Source organism: Pyrus communis, chromosome 4, assembly GCF_963583255.1.
Source record: "Pyrus communis chromosome 4, drPyrComm1.1, whole genome shotgun sequence".
Classification (NCBI taxonomy): domain Eukaryota; kingdom Viridiplantae; phylum Streptophyta; class Magnoliopsida; order Rosales; family Rosaceae; genus Pyrus; species Pyrus communis.
Genome location: NC_084806.1, coordinates 14,531,223 through 14,545,316, shown reverse-complemented (window position 1 = coordinate 14,545,316; position 14,094 = coordinate 14,531,223). Strand labels below are relative to the sequence as shown.

At 37.6% G+C, this 14,094-nt stretch overlaps 2 pseudogenes; both read right to left on the bottom strand.

The window, feature by feature from the left end:
• Nucleotides 1-128: 128 nt before the first annotated feature.
• On the bottom strand, nucleotides 129-1,280 carry LOC137732736 (WAT1-related protein At5g07050-like; annotated as a pseudogene).
• An 8,681-nt stretch (nucleotides 1,281-9,961) lies between these two features.
• Nucleotides 9,962-12,401, bottom strand: LOC137730756 (WAT1-related protein At4g08300-like; annotated as a pseudogene).
• Between the last annotated feature and the right edge of the window lie 1,693 nt (nucleotides 12,402-14,094).

Below are 14,094 nucleotides of genomic sequence, written 5' to 3'. Positions count from 1 at the left end.
GTTTTGTGAGCTTTCTTTAAGAGTGTGCTCTATTTTCTTCTTCTTGGGATCATTAGAGTTATCTTGGATACTCTTCTTATTCAACAGTGACAACGGTTGAGACAATTGATATACGCTCCACCACATATTTACCGGTTAACTGCACTTCCTAAATGTTTGTTAACCCTGTTGGAGAACTCATTGACATTTGCAACAGTTAGAATTAAACCCTTCAACCAGTTCTTGCGGATGGAGGATTTATCTTGAATATGAATTAATGGACGTCATGAAATTCTCATAATAGGCCGCTTGTAGAATTTCATGGTCATTACACCGGCTAAAGAGATGACGGTGCCCAAAACTTTTGCTAACCCGTGAGGACTTCAAAGATGAACCTCTAGCCCGAAATCAAAAGTAGTGTATAAGATAACTTCTATTAACATTCCAGACAATCATTCTACGCTTCTTCAAATGCAATTTCTGCTTTAGGTTTTATAAACAAGGAAGTAAAATGACTTTTTAGAGTGCTAATAACAATTGCCGTTTGTTAAGGATAAAATGTGAATTCATGCTTTGAATTTATGGATGAATGGGTGTACTAACCTCAGTTCAACTGCAATTACGAAAGATAGGGAAGCTATGGTTTTGATCATGGATGCATGGAACGTCGGAGAGGTGTATCTTAAGCTGGCAAAGTACATGTTTAAAGTCAAACTTATCCTACAACTATTGAAAACAACGCATAAATTAGGTTTTTATTTATTCCCTTGTGATGAGAACCATATACGGGTTTTAAAATCTAAACACCTTACCCAAGAAGTGAAAGAACAAAAATTCTATGAAAAGAGCAAATGTGAGCTTTGGTCTCTCTTTTCTGCAGGACATAGGCAAAAGAAACCATCACTAGAAATGTTAATGTTATTGTGATTGGTGTAGGAAAATGTTCTTCTATTATCAGACAGTCTGACATGTTACGTTGTAAAGAATATGTAAAAATGTTGTACTTACTGTGATGTGATGAAACAAAACAAGCAATAAATATGGAAAAAGAAAGTTACCCTATAATTAAGTACAAATGTAGCTTTATATAACTCTCAATAATTTTAGGCAACAGGGAAAATCACTAGGGCTGATACTGTGTCGATAAGTACGTAGACATGAGGGTTCATCCCAGGATTGAAGGAAGGTTCTGTGAGAATATATAGAAATGTAAAGGCCACCTGAGCTAAACCCATGATGAGGTGTGGCTTGGACTTCATATAAACTTTCCCACGATTACGACATCCCTCCTCCTGTGCCATAACCACCTCCGGCTGCCGGTTTTTCTCTTTCTTCCTTCTCTTCTATTTAAATACTTGACACGCTGGAGGAGCACATCATGCATGCACTCATACAGAATATATATATTTCAGTCTTGATTCTTGTTTGTGTTGACAGTATCAGGTTCTTGATTAAGTTCTAATGTGATCTAATATCATTATTTTTGTATTCTTTTCTGTGAAAAGAGGCAAAACTTGTCTCCTAATTGACCACTTTTTATTCTATGACGCAAAAATCATATTCGAAAGCTCTACTTTTTGTTGTTGTTTATAGAAAGTGCTACTTAGTTAGGAATCACATATGTCATTACATTCTTTTGGAATATGAACTTTGCACCATAGATTTTTCAGGAACTATTTTAATTTATTTTTTATTAATAGAAAAAAAAAGTTCTGATAACATTGTGAACTAGATCATTACTACAAATAATAGTTTGCGTGACGAAGCACAGTTTGTCACGCAAAGACAAAAAACGTCGCCTGAGAATTAGAACGACTAAACCTTCATCATGTGGAGCCCTTTGCGCAAAGGTCGTGAAAGAAGGGTTTATGCGATGATAGCGTAAGATACGTCGCGCAAAAGTTCTTTGTGCGACAACAATAACCTACATCTCGCGAAATTTTTTGCACAATGTAGCTTACTCTCATTGTTGCGCAAAAAGAGTGCACCCACAAGAGGTATTTCTTCCTCTTCTGGTTTCCTTGAAACCTTTAGAAATTCAATGCATTCTTAATCAATTTTATCTTTATTTTATGTGTTTTTTATTCCCTTTTGATTTATCTGATCCAAAGGCTAGAACTATACATGGGTGTGTACGAGGAGAAAAAAAGATATGCGAAATTCACTTCCCTTCATAATATCCCTTGCTCAGATGTTATATCATTAATTTATCTGCCCTATTGGTACCAGATATAATCTGTTGTGTTACTGCTTGCTAATCTTTAGATCAATTTCTTCCCACTTCGAAACACGTAAATTCTCAATGTGTTAAATCTTATTTATGTGTCTTGTAAGCAAGATTCTAAAAGGCGTTAGGCGCTAATTGAGCGGTGGGCTGGCGCCTAGCGCCTAGGTGGGGCCTAAGCGGGTGCCTAGGCGGACTAGGCAGACTAGGCGGATTTAACTAAATCTATTATATTTCGTGCAAAATAAGTGTATCTTTATACTTAAAATATATATAATTACATCATAAACTACAAAATAGAATGACATATATATATTATGAAGTATTGGAACATAATGAAAACATGGGGAACAAGCATAAAATGTCTGTTCGTTTAAGTATTCAACAAGTCTCCTACAATTTATTGAAAAAAATAAAATGCAAAATGAAAGTTATCAATTTTCTGTCTAAGTGAGTTGCAACCTAGGCGGGTGTCTAGGTAGGTTTGGGTAGGCTAGGTAGGCGTGTCAGTAGGTTTAAGTGCCATTTCTTAATTTTCTAACGCCCATGCATTAATCGGGGCAGTGGCCAACCGCCTAGCGTCTAGGCGGGGCCTAGGCAGAGATTTTGAGAACAATGCTTGTAAGCCTGTGTCTATCCTTTGTAACATTATGTTAGGTTCTTTCTTGGAGTTAGAACTTTTACCCCATTATATTGTGACGATGGACTGGTTTCCAATATGTTGCAGTTAATCGAAGGTATTAACTTAAGGGTGTATTTGGATGCAAGGATTTAAGAAAATTATTTGAGAATCAGTACGATATAAATTTTGAGTACTCACTTAGTTGACTGTAGAAGAATGAATTTCGTGAAGAGAAACTTGTACAGAAAGCAGATAAAGAACGGTTGGAGTAGCAGTTGAAAAGTATGGAAATTTCACCTTCTGGGTTTGTTCTAAACCACCCAGTGGTGCCAACTGCATATCATCCTGGGGCAAACAAGATGGCAGTCTATCCTAGCTATGGTCTGGTCCCGATGTGGCACTATTTGTTAGGAAATGCATTTTATTATTTCTATTTGTAATTCCAGTCGTTAAAAGGGTTTGTCCCTTAGTGATTTAGTTATGTAAAGGAATCCTGAGTTGGCATTTCTGAGTGGAGAGACTACTTAAAGGGAGCAATGGTTGTGTTGCTTCTCTAACGAATATATCATTTTATTAAATAAAAAATAGGCATGAGTTCCTCACTTGTCGTCTCCCTCTTCTATTTCATCCAATTCTCCATTGATGTACTGTCTAAGTTGAGCAGGTTCTTATCATTGGTATCACCCACTTTCGATCCTGGTCTTTCTATGCATGCCCCACTACAATCCCAACACTCAATTATCTTAAATGGATGCTTAAGTTGCTGCCTTGGAGTCTTCTTTTGCTGGACTCTCTGAATCCATTGATTTGGAAATGGCGATGTTCTTGGAACAATTCTATTGTGAGATGGCTTGTTCTCGTGGGGTGGGGGTTCCTTTTACAATGCCGATCCTCCTTCCTAACCCGTCATCGCCGATTCTCCCGATTTCGGCGAACACGACCCCTACCTTCTCCACACCAAAATTGGCGGCCTCGCATCGATTTTCCTAGATTCATTCCTAATGAAGATCTACTTGCTTGGATATACAAAGTGGAGCAATTTTTCACTTACTATTCCATTCCTGAGCTACATAAGGTCTTGACAGTTTCATTCCACTTGAAAAGGAAGCCATTCTAGTGGTTTCGATGGCACGACTGGTTATAAACCACTCCTCGTTGGAAGGCTTTCACCCACGCATTTTGCAGAGAATTTAGGCCCTCAGAATTTGAAGACAGTGCTGAAGCACTCTTCAAATTGAAACAATTAGGTACTCTTAAAGATTAAATCACTGAGTTTAGGCGTTTGGCAAATCGAACTCATGATTTAGGGCCTATTTTGTTAAAGAGTTGCTTCTTGGGAGGCTTGAAACGTGAATTGAGATATGATGTTAAACTGTTGTGAACCTCTAATGTGCATGATGTTATTTCAATTGCCTTACAAATTGATGCTAAATTGTGTGATCTGAATAGTAGCTCTGTTAAGCCTTCACCCCAGACTCGCTCTTTGCACCCATTTCCTGCACCACTCACCACTCCTAATACTAAACCCTTTAATTTTCTTGTGAAGAGGTTGTCTCCGAAGGAGATCACAAAAAAAAGAAAGAATGGCGATTGTTGGTTTTGTGATGAAAAATGGAGCAGGGGACATAAGTGTGCTAACAAGAAACTTCTCATGCTTGACTTAGTGTACTTTAAAGATGAGATTACCACTGCTCTAGTAGAGGAACCACCTCCTGAGTTATAAAGATGGAACTTAGTGAATGTGCATTTTATGGGACACTAGCTAAGACCACTGTGAAAACAATGAAGGTCATAGGCTCGGTGAATGGTCAACAGGTTACAGTACTTTTGGATTCTGGTAGTACACATAATTTTGTGGACTCCAGACTCCTTAGGAAATTTACTTGGCACACTCAACCCACTATACCATTTGAAGTAATGATTGTAGATGGGGGTAAGGTTAGTAGTTAAGGTTGTTGCGTCAATGCTGCTTTGTCTATTGGAGGTTATGACTGTGTTGTGGATCTGTATTCCTTGCCACTAGGATGGTGTGACATAATATTGGGGGTTCAATGGCTTTCCTCAGTAAATCCGGTTATTCAGGATTTCCAGTTACTAACTATGGAATTTGCCAAGAATGGTTTTCAGTACAAACTTAGTCACAATGATTCAATTGCTCCATTAATCCCAGAGGTGACTCTCCAACATCTTGACAAGGAGATTTCCAACTTAAATTTGGGACTATTCCTTTACTCCATGGAAGGAAGGTTGGTTGAAGGCTATGATCTAAATTCATTGTATCTCAAACAACTACAAGAAGTCTTAGGGTAGTTTGGGACTATCTTTGCCTTACTTACCGCACTACCACCTAGTAGGGTTCACAATCATTAGATTCCACTAATTCCTGGATCCAAACCCCCTAACATAAGACTCTACCACTATGGCCCTTTACAAAATATTGAAATTGAGAAGGCAGTCCAAAAACTACTTAAGGCTGGTTTTATCAGGCTAAGTCACAGTCTCTTCTCTTGTCCAATTCTCCTTGTGAAGAAAAAAGAAGGAACCTGGAGAATGTGTATGGATTACAGGGAACTTAATGCCATAACAATCAAGGACAAGTACCTTATTCCCTTGATTGATGACCTCTTAGATGAATTACATAGTGCTAGGTTTTTCTCTAAGCTTGATTTAAGGTTAGGCTATCATAAGATTTTGATGCATTTTCAAGATATTGAAAAAACTGCATTCAGAACCTATGAAGGTCACTATGAGTTTCTAGTAATGCCTTTTGGGCTCACTAATGCCCCAACAACCTTCCAAAGTTTCATGAATGATATATTTAGGCCCTATTTGAGGAAATTCATTCTTGTGTTCTTCGATGACATACTAGTTTATAGTAAGACTTGGGAATATCATCTGTTGCATCTTAAAACAGCATTTGTAGTTTTGCAGCAGCAACAACTTTATGTTAAAAAGTAGAAATGTGCTTTTGGACAGAGTAGAGTGAAGTATTTGGGCTATGTCATATCAAGCAAGGGTGTGGAGACTGATCCCTCCAAAATTCAGGCTATACTGGAATGGCTTAAGCCTAATACAAAGAAAAAGTTAAGAGGTTTCCTTGGGCTCATAGGTTATTACAGAAAATTTATGCTAGGTTTTGGCAAAATTTGCCAACCACTCTATCAAATGACTAAGAAAGAATAATTTATGTGGACTACAAAAGCTGAAGAAGCTTTCCAGAAGCTCAAGGATACCATGACCTCCCCACAGGTCCTAGCTCTACCAAATTTTACACTGCCATTTGAGTTGGAATGTGATGCCTCTGATACTTGGATTGGTACAGTTTTGCAGCAACAAGGGAGACCAATTGCATTTACTAGTCAAGCCTTGTGACCTAAGAATCAATCTCTCTCCACCTATGAGAGAGAACTCATTGCAATTGTCCATGCTGTCAAGAAATGGCAGTCCTATCTGCAAGGTACGCACTTTATAATCAAGACTGATCACTGCAGTTTAAAATACTTCCTTGACCAAAAGGCTCACATAGTATTCCAACGGAAGTGGTTGTTTAAATTGATGGGGTTTTATTATGAAATCCACTTTAAGAATGATGCTGATGACATAGTTGTTGATGCTCTTTCTAGAGGATAGGACACATATCTTGATACTCAATGCTTTAAGAGAATCAATAAGTTGTCAGGCTACCTTTTACCCCTATTTTGGGTGGTTAGACGAGTTAAGAAGGTACAATGAAGGGGATGTTTGGATCAAGCAAAGATTGGTGGAGATTACAGATCATGGGAAATAAGTATCCAATGGTTCTAAGTTAGCCCATTATCATGTTGACAATGGCCTACTAAAGTACAATTCCAGGATAGTTCTCAGCCTTGATTCCACTTGGAAGGCTAGGCTCTTAGTTGAATACCATTTAACACCTATAACAAGTCACCAAGGGGTTTTAAAGACCTACCAAAGGCTAAAAAGGGGTTTTTATTGGCCAGGTATGAAAAGTGACATTAAAACCTACATCTCAGAATGTAATACTTGCCAACAAAAAATTATGAAACTCTATCTCCATCGGGTCTACTTTAACCTTTGCCAATCCCTCAAAAAATTAAGACTGATATAAGTATAGACTTCATTGTGGGGTTACCCCCTTGCAAAGGCAAAACTGTCATTCTAGTGGTAGTGGATAGGTTGACTAAGTATGCTCATTTCTTAGCTTTAGCTCATCCCTACATTGCCCTAACTGTTGCTCAGTTGTTTGTTGACAACATATTTAAGCTACATGGAATGCCATCCACAATTGTGAGTGACAGAGATCTATTATTTTTGAGCTATTTTTGGAATGAGTTGCAAGGATCCTAACTTTGCATGAACTCTGGGTACCATCCTCAGAGTGATGGACAAACTGAGGTGGTCAATAGAGGTGTTGAGACTTACCTGAGGTGCTTTGTGGGAAATAAGCCTAAAGACTGGGTTAAATGGTTACCATAGGCCAAATGGAATTATAACACTTCCTATCATACCTCTTCAAAATTCATTTCGTTTGAATTGTTATACGGATATCCTCCTCCTCATGTTATTTCCTATGAGTAAGGCACTGCAAAACTGGACTCTGTGAAACAAGAATTGATGGAGAGAGATAAGGTGCTTACTATACTCGGGTATAACTTAGCAATGGCTCAGAATAGAATGGCAGTTCAAGCAAACAAGAAGAGAACTAAGAAGGAGTTTTTTGTTGGTGACTTAGTCTATCTCAAGTTGCTGCCATATCAGTTACAAACATTGGCTTCACATGTTCATCACAAACTATACCCTCAATATTATGGCCCTTATGAAGTGTTAGAGAGAGTGAAACTTGTTACTTACAAGCTCAAACTGCCTGAAGGAACAAAAATTCATCCAATTTTTCATGTTAGCTGCCTTAAGAGGCACTGGGAAATGTGGATCTACAAGTAACAACATTGCCACCCTTGATAGATGTAGTTCAAATGCAAGATTCTCACCCCACAGATGCACCATTGGCAATACTCGCCAGAAGAATTTACAAGAAAAGAGACAAGGCAGGTGTTCAGTTGCTAGTATAGTGGGTCGGGCAAGAAGAGAGCACAACTACTTGGGAGGATTATGATGACTTTCATGCTAAGTTCCCAGAATTTCAACTCTAAACCTTGTGAAGAAGGTTGATTTTAAGGAGGGAGTGATGTTAGGAAATGAATTTTATTATTTCTATTTGTAATTCCAGTCGTTAAAAGGGTTTGTCCTTTAGTGAGTTAGTTATGTAAAGGAATGCTAAGTTAGCATTTATAAGTGGAGTGGCTACTTAAAGGGAGCAATGGCTGTGTTGCTTCTCTAATGGATATATCAGTTTTATTAAATAAAAAATAGGCACGAGTTCTTCGTTCGTCGTCTCTCTCTTTTATTTCATCCAATTCTCCATTGCTGTACTGTCTAGGTTGAGCAGGTTCTTATCACTATTTTCCTTCATTGGCCTCGTGATACATCTCGTGATCATGAACTTAGGCCCCCTACTGCTTAGGTTTTGCGCGGCGTAGCTTACTTTCATTGTTGCGCAAGGATAGGTGCGCAATGTAGGTTATTGTCGTCACGCAAAACCCTTTTGCATGACGTATATTACGCCATCGTCACACAAAGTTATTGTAATTTTTATTTTATTTTTTGACAATATATTTTTAACTTAATTTTTATAAATATTCTAATTAAATTATAAACAATAATTAATAAACCAAGAAAAATTATTTAATTATAAAATATATGAAAATGTACGTATAAGTTGCCCGAATAGACAAAAAGAACTACAACAAATAGTCGTTCGAGTTTGATGCATCAGGCTATTGGGTATCGACTAGATGAAGCCCCTGGGAGGTCGAAGGTGGAGCAAGATCAGGTGTTGGCATCAGGATTTGGTGGCCAGACAGCTCGAAGGCCCATAAGATCATGCTCATCTTCTCGTCCTGGGCCGCATTTTGGCTCTCTGTCTAGGCTTTTCGAGCAGCAAGCTGGGCTTCCTGACCCACAATCTTATCTTTCAGGGTTACCACTTCCTCTATCAGGGGGTGATGACCTGTCCTGTGGTCGATCTGGAAGAGGAAACACCTATCTCGCGAACCTGCACTTTCCCTATCCCCCGAACAATGTTGCCATGATGACAATCGAGCGTCTAATCCAGGGTCTCAGTCAGGATATGAAGATCAGTATCCTTAGGTACAATAATGTCCCGAATTGCAACATCTATACAATTTTTTAACCATAAAAATATAACATTAGAGACCCATCTATTCAATTTAAAATGTTTACACTAGTGGTTTTCTTTTTAAGGTTTTCATTCAATTTCACGAGTGCATGAGTGCGCATATTGTTTGGCGCAAAACAGTACTGTGTTTCTTTCCAGAAAATTGCGCGACGGACCAAGCGTGTCCTGCATAAGGTCTTTGTGCAATGGAGAACTATAACATCGTGCAAAAACCATTTTCGCGACATATTTGACTGCTGCGCAAAAACCATTTGCCCGATGCATTGGTTGGTCAATCGCGCAAAATCCCTTTGCACGGCGCATTGGTTAGTTTGTCGCGCAAAAACCCTTTGGTCGGCACATTTGGTCCGTCGCGCAATTTTCTGGTGCCAAACCAGGATTTTACCGCCTTTTTCCAAACATTGTGTGACAAATGTGTACCTTTGTCGCTCTAAAACATTTTGCATGATGGAACGCTTCGTCCGCTAATGGCCTGTCGCGCAAAAAAGTGATAGCATGACGCTTCTTTGTCAACGTCACGGGAAACGTTTTTGCGCGATGTAATATATTTCGTCGCGCAAGTATGTTTTTTGGTACTAGTGAGAACTTGTAACATAATCAAATTAAAGAGTACTTCTTCAGTCCAAATTAAATCATCAAAACAATTTAGATTTTGAGCATGAAGGGCTGAAATATGTGCAGCCTCTTCCCGCGGAAACGATCACGAATTTATTTCTTGCTATAACAAGGGTTAAAGCAGACTTCATTTTCTTGCTCCCATGTTTGTCACTCAACTAGCTTTTCTTTATCACCTTCATCATCTGCTTTTAGTTTTGAAGTGTTCAATTTTGATTCGTGATTTCCTTCTCGATGGATTCCAGGGAAGGATCCAATCTGATCTTTATGGTTCACCATGCTGCACATTCTTGTTAGCTGGAGTGATTTTCTGTATGCCATTATCCTTAATTATGCTCTTCATGTGTTGTCTGATAAGATGACTCTTCCGCCTTGACGTAAACTTCATCACTATCTTTTCTCTACAGCAGCAAGTACAGCCCAAGGATGAAAATGAAGGCCCCTACTATGCTGAACAAACCACACATGAAATTTTAGATAAATCCAGGATTGTAACACAACGTGGTGGTGTACGGTCACATAATGTGGTTCACTGATGTGCATTATACAAAAGTTTTGTTTTGCATACGGAGGAAAATTGGCATAGTCCATTCTCTTAATCGGGTACCATTAAGTTAAACTCTAGATTACATGCGATTATCAGCAAAATCATATTAGATTGCATAAGTAAAACAAAAAAGAAATTACCTGCCAGTATAAAGTCTTTCACCTAGGACAAAGTAAGCTAAAACAGCCACCAAAATTGTTGAAACAGGATTAAGCATGGTCACAAAAACTGGCCCTTTCTCTTCTGTGCACCATAGTTGAATGAAGATTATTAGACCTGAGCACACCACCGCCTGCCATGCACACCACATTAGATTAGTCCTACCAATAACTATTTAGTTTTAAGTTTTTAGTAAACATTTTATGTAGCATTTCACGTACATTTCTTCCACCTCCCTCCCATCTTCTATCTCCATCTAAAACAATGAAAACTAAAAACCAAAATGGTACAAAATGGGTCGTAATTTCACGGTCGTTTTCAGAAAATCCCGATACTTACAACATATAATATCGACCAGAGGTCAATGTTGAATTCGATTGTCCAAGCAGCTCGTCTATGTTCTATACACACGGTGAAGACAGCCGATTGTGCTGCCCCTATAAAGCTCATCCATGTAGTCAATGATAGTTGTGCAGGATATCCTTTCAATTTGATTGCCTACAATAAGTTTAACTTTTTCAGAAAATTATTTGCATACATCACATGCCAACATCACCAATATAAATTATCAGAAATTCTATATATAGTCTCACTTATATGCAGGGATTCTGTAATGTGGGTTAACCACAAATAAACAAATTGCAGTTAACTGGTGAATGTTGTATTCAGGTGGTTGAGAGGGTTGAGATTGTGATCAATATGTGCGCTCGGCCACATATTCTTTGGATAACTACACTTTTAAAATTTTAGGTTAGAGCATTGTTATTAGCATTCCAAAAAAGTCATTTTGCACTCTTTAGCTTATTTTTTCACAGCAGAGAAAATATGATAACTTTTTTGGAGAGACAATAACATCTCACTTTCGGTTAACTTCATTACTTCATTAGAAAACAATTCGACATATATATGTATATTTGTAAGTATAGTTTTGAGTAAGGAGTGAAACCTGCATGATGTACCATGCTGACCATGTTATGCAGCTTGTAACAGTTAGTATTGAAGCCTTCAACCAGTTCTCATGGATGGAGGATTTTCCTTCAACATGGATTAGTGCAGGCCATAAATTTCTGATAATAGGCCCCTTGTACAATGTCATGGTCATCACACCAGCTAAGGAGAATAGGGTACCGAAAACTTTTGCTAACCCTCGAGGATTTCGAAGGTAAAGAACCTCCAACCTGAAAAAGTAATCTCTTAAGGATAAAATGTGAATTAATGCCTTGGATTTATATACGAATAAGTAGGCTTACTAACCTCAGTACAACTGCAATTACAAAGGTTAGGGAAACTATGGTGTTGACCATTGATGCAAGGAAGGTCGGAGAGGTGTATCTTAAGCTTGCAAAGTTCATGTTTAATGTCAAACCCACCCTATAACCATTGGAAAGAAAGAAGGAAAAAGTGAGCTTAATTAGCGTTTTAATTTAAGCCTTGAACAGAAGCATATATGGGTTCTAATTCTACATGTTCTTTTTCATAAAAATTCTACATGTTCTTACCCCAGAAAAGAAAGTGAAAAAAGTTCCAAGAAAAGAGCAAATGTGAGCTTTGGTCTCTCTTTTCTGCAGGAGGGTAAAAGATTCACAAATTAACATGTATGAAGAATCGGAAAATATTTTATTATCAGACAGTCTAACATATTTTGTTAGGCTGTCAGACTCAAAAATGTTGCCGTATGCAAGTATAAATGCAACTTTACACACATACAGATACCTTTCAAGAAAATAAGCAAAAGGGAGCATCAATATGCCAGACACAATATGTCGATAAGTTATGTAGACGTGAGGGTTCATCCCATGATTGAAGGACGCTTCAGTTATAAAATACAGAAATGTATACCCCATCTGTGCTAAAAGCATGAGGAAGTGTGGCTTGAACTTTCTATATAGTCCCTTGAGGTTACTACTACGTAACTCGTGTGCCGTAACCTCCTCTGGTTGGCGGCCGCCTTTCTTCCTTCTTCTATTTCAATTCTAGACAAACTGGAGAAGCATATCATGCATGTATACGTTCATATAGGGCATGATGGACCGGATTCTTGTTTCATGTTGACAGTATGAGGTTCTTGATTAATCTACTAGCTTAATTCGATCCCATGTTTGCTCAAATGGCAAATATATATTAATCCAATATTATTTCAAGATTGTAAAGTAACTTCTAAGTTCCAATTAGAGAAGATTTTTTTTATGTATCATAAAGACTTTTCCATCATTCTGTGATTTTGCGTATTCTGTCCTGTGAAAGTAGCTTTTTGTCTGCCTATTCTTTTTCATTGCAGCCATTCGGAAATATGACTTTTGCATCATTAATTTTGGGGAACCATTAGAGAATCTCATTAGCAATGAGAACTTTATTATTGATTTGATTGCAAATAATCATCATGTATTTATCTATTTCATAAAATTGGTCACCTATATTTTACATATTTTGTTATGGGAGGCTACTATCCTTCTCAGTTGGATCTTCTTAGTTCTCATTTTCATTCTGCAATGTTGCTCAAAGATTGGAACCGCTTACTTTCTAGTTCACCCTTTAATCATCAATTTTACAAAAATGTAACCAAATCAAAAATCGTTAAACTCGATTAATGTTGTCAAGTTTTTATGTATATGACTCAATAGCATGGTGTGATTCAATACTATGGTCCAGTGAATGATGAGTTCATTACCAATTCATTGTATAATAAATAATAAAAATAAAATTCAATAACATGGTTTGTCTATTTATTGGATAATCATTAGATGACTAAACGATTTTTGGATTTGATTGGTATCTGGCAAATTTGATCATTGAAGGGTGACCTTCTGCAGGATAGAAGGAGGAGCCCTAAAGGAAGAATAAGAAGGTTACTAGTATTCCTCATTCTGCATATTCACTAAACATCACAAGTCAAGGATTTTTTTTTTAGTAGGTCCTTAGTGACATTCATGTTATGATTGTGTCGAGCTAGCTGTCCACGAGCGCTATTTCAACTGTTGTACCGTTGTACAAGACTCTTGCTCAAATGGTGGATATGCAAGTATGATAACTCATATGCCTTTCTATATCTCCATTCTAGGAGTACAACAATACATCCCACTTCAATTTATTTGAATTTTGCCACTTATCATTATGGTCTAGTAGTATCTCTCTTCACTTAAAAGTGAGAGGTTTTAGGTTCGATTATTGTCAAATGCGAAGTTGAACCACATTATTATGGCAAACCCATTGTAAGGCTTAGCCCGCTTCTCCATCCCTTAGTGTAAATACTATCGTTTGTTCAAAAAAAAAAAAAAAAAAAAAAATCATTTGAATTCTATGACCTCATATGACGCTGGTAGGGTATATTAACATGAGACATGTGAGTTGTTCTTGTTGAGGAAGTCTTTTTTGTTTTTGTTGAACATTGGTTAGAGGAAGATGGTCAAAATTTTACTATGTTCCAATTTATAATATCTACTGGATAAATGAAAATTAGACGTGTGGCGAAAAATTCAATAATTAAAAGGAAATAATTTCAGAGAGCTATGGGTTCGTGTGGATTTTGGTATAAAATAATTAACATACTTCAAGTGGGATCCAGCATCAAGTAGACACACTAGCATGAGGAGTGAGGTGAGGACCACTCAAAGTGGATGGCATTGTGTTTATACTATTGAAATTTCTTTGTTTTGAAAGGAAAGAAAAGACACCCATCCAATATTGTTCCCTTG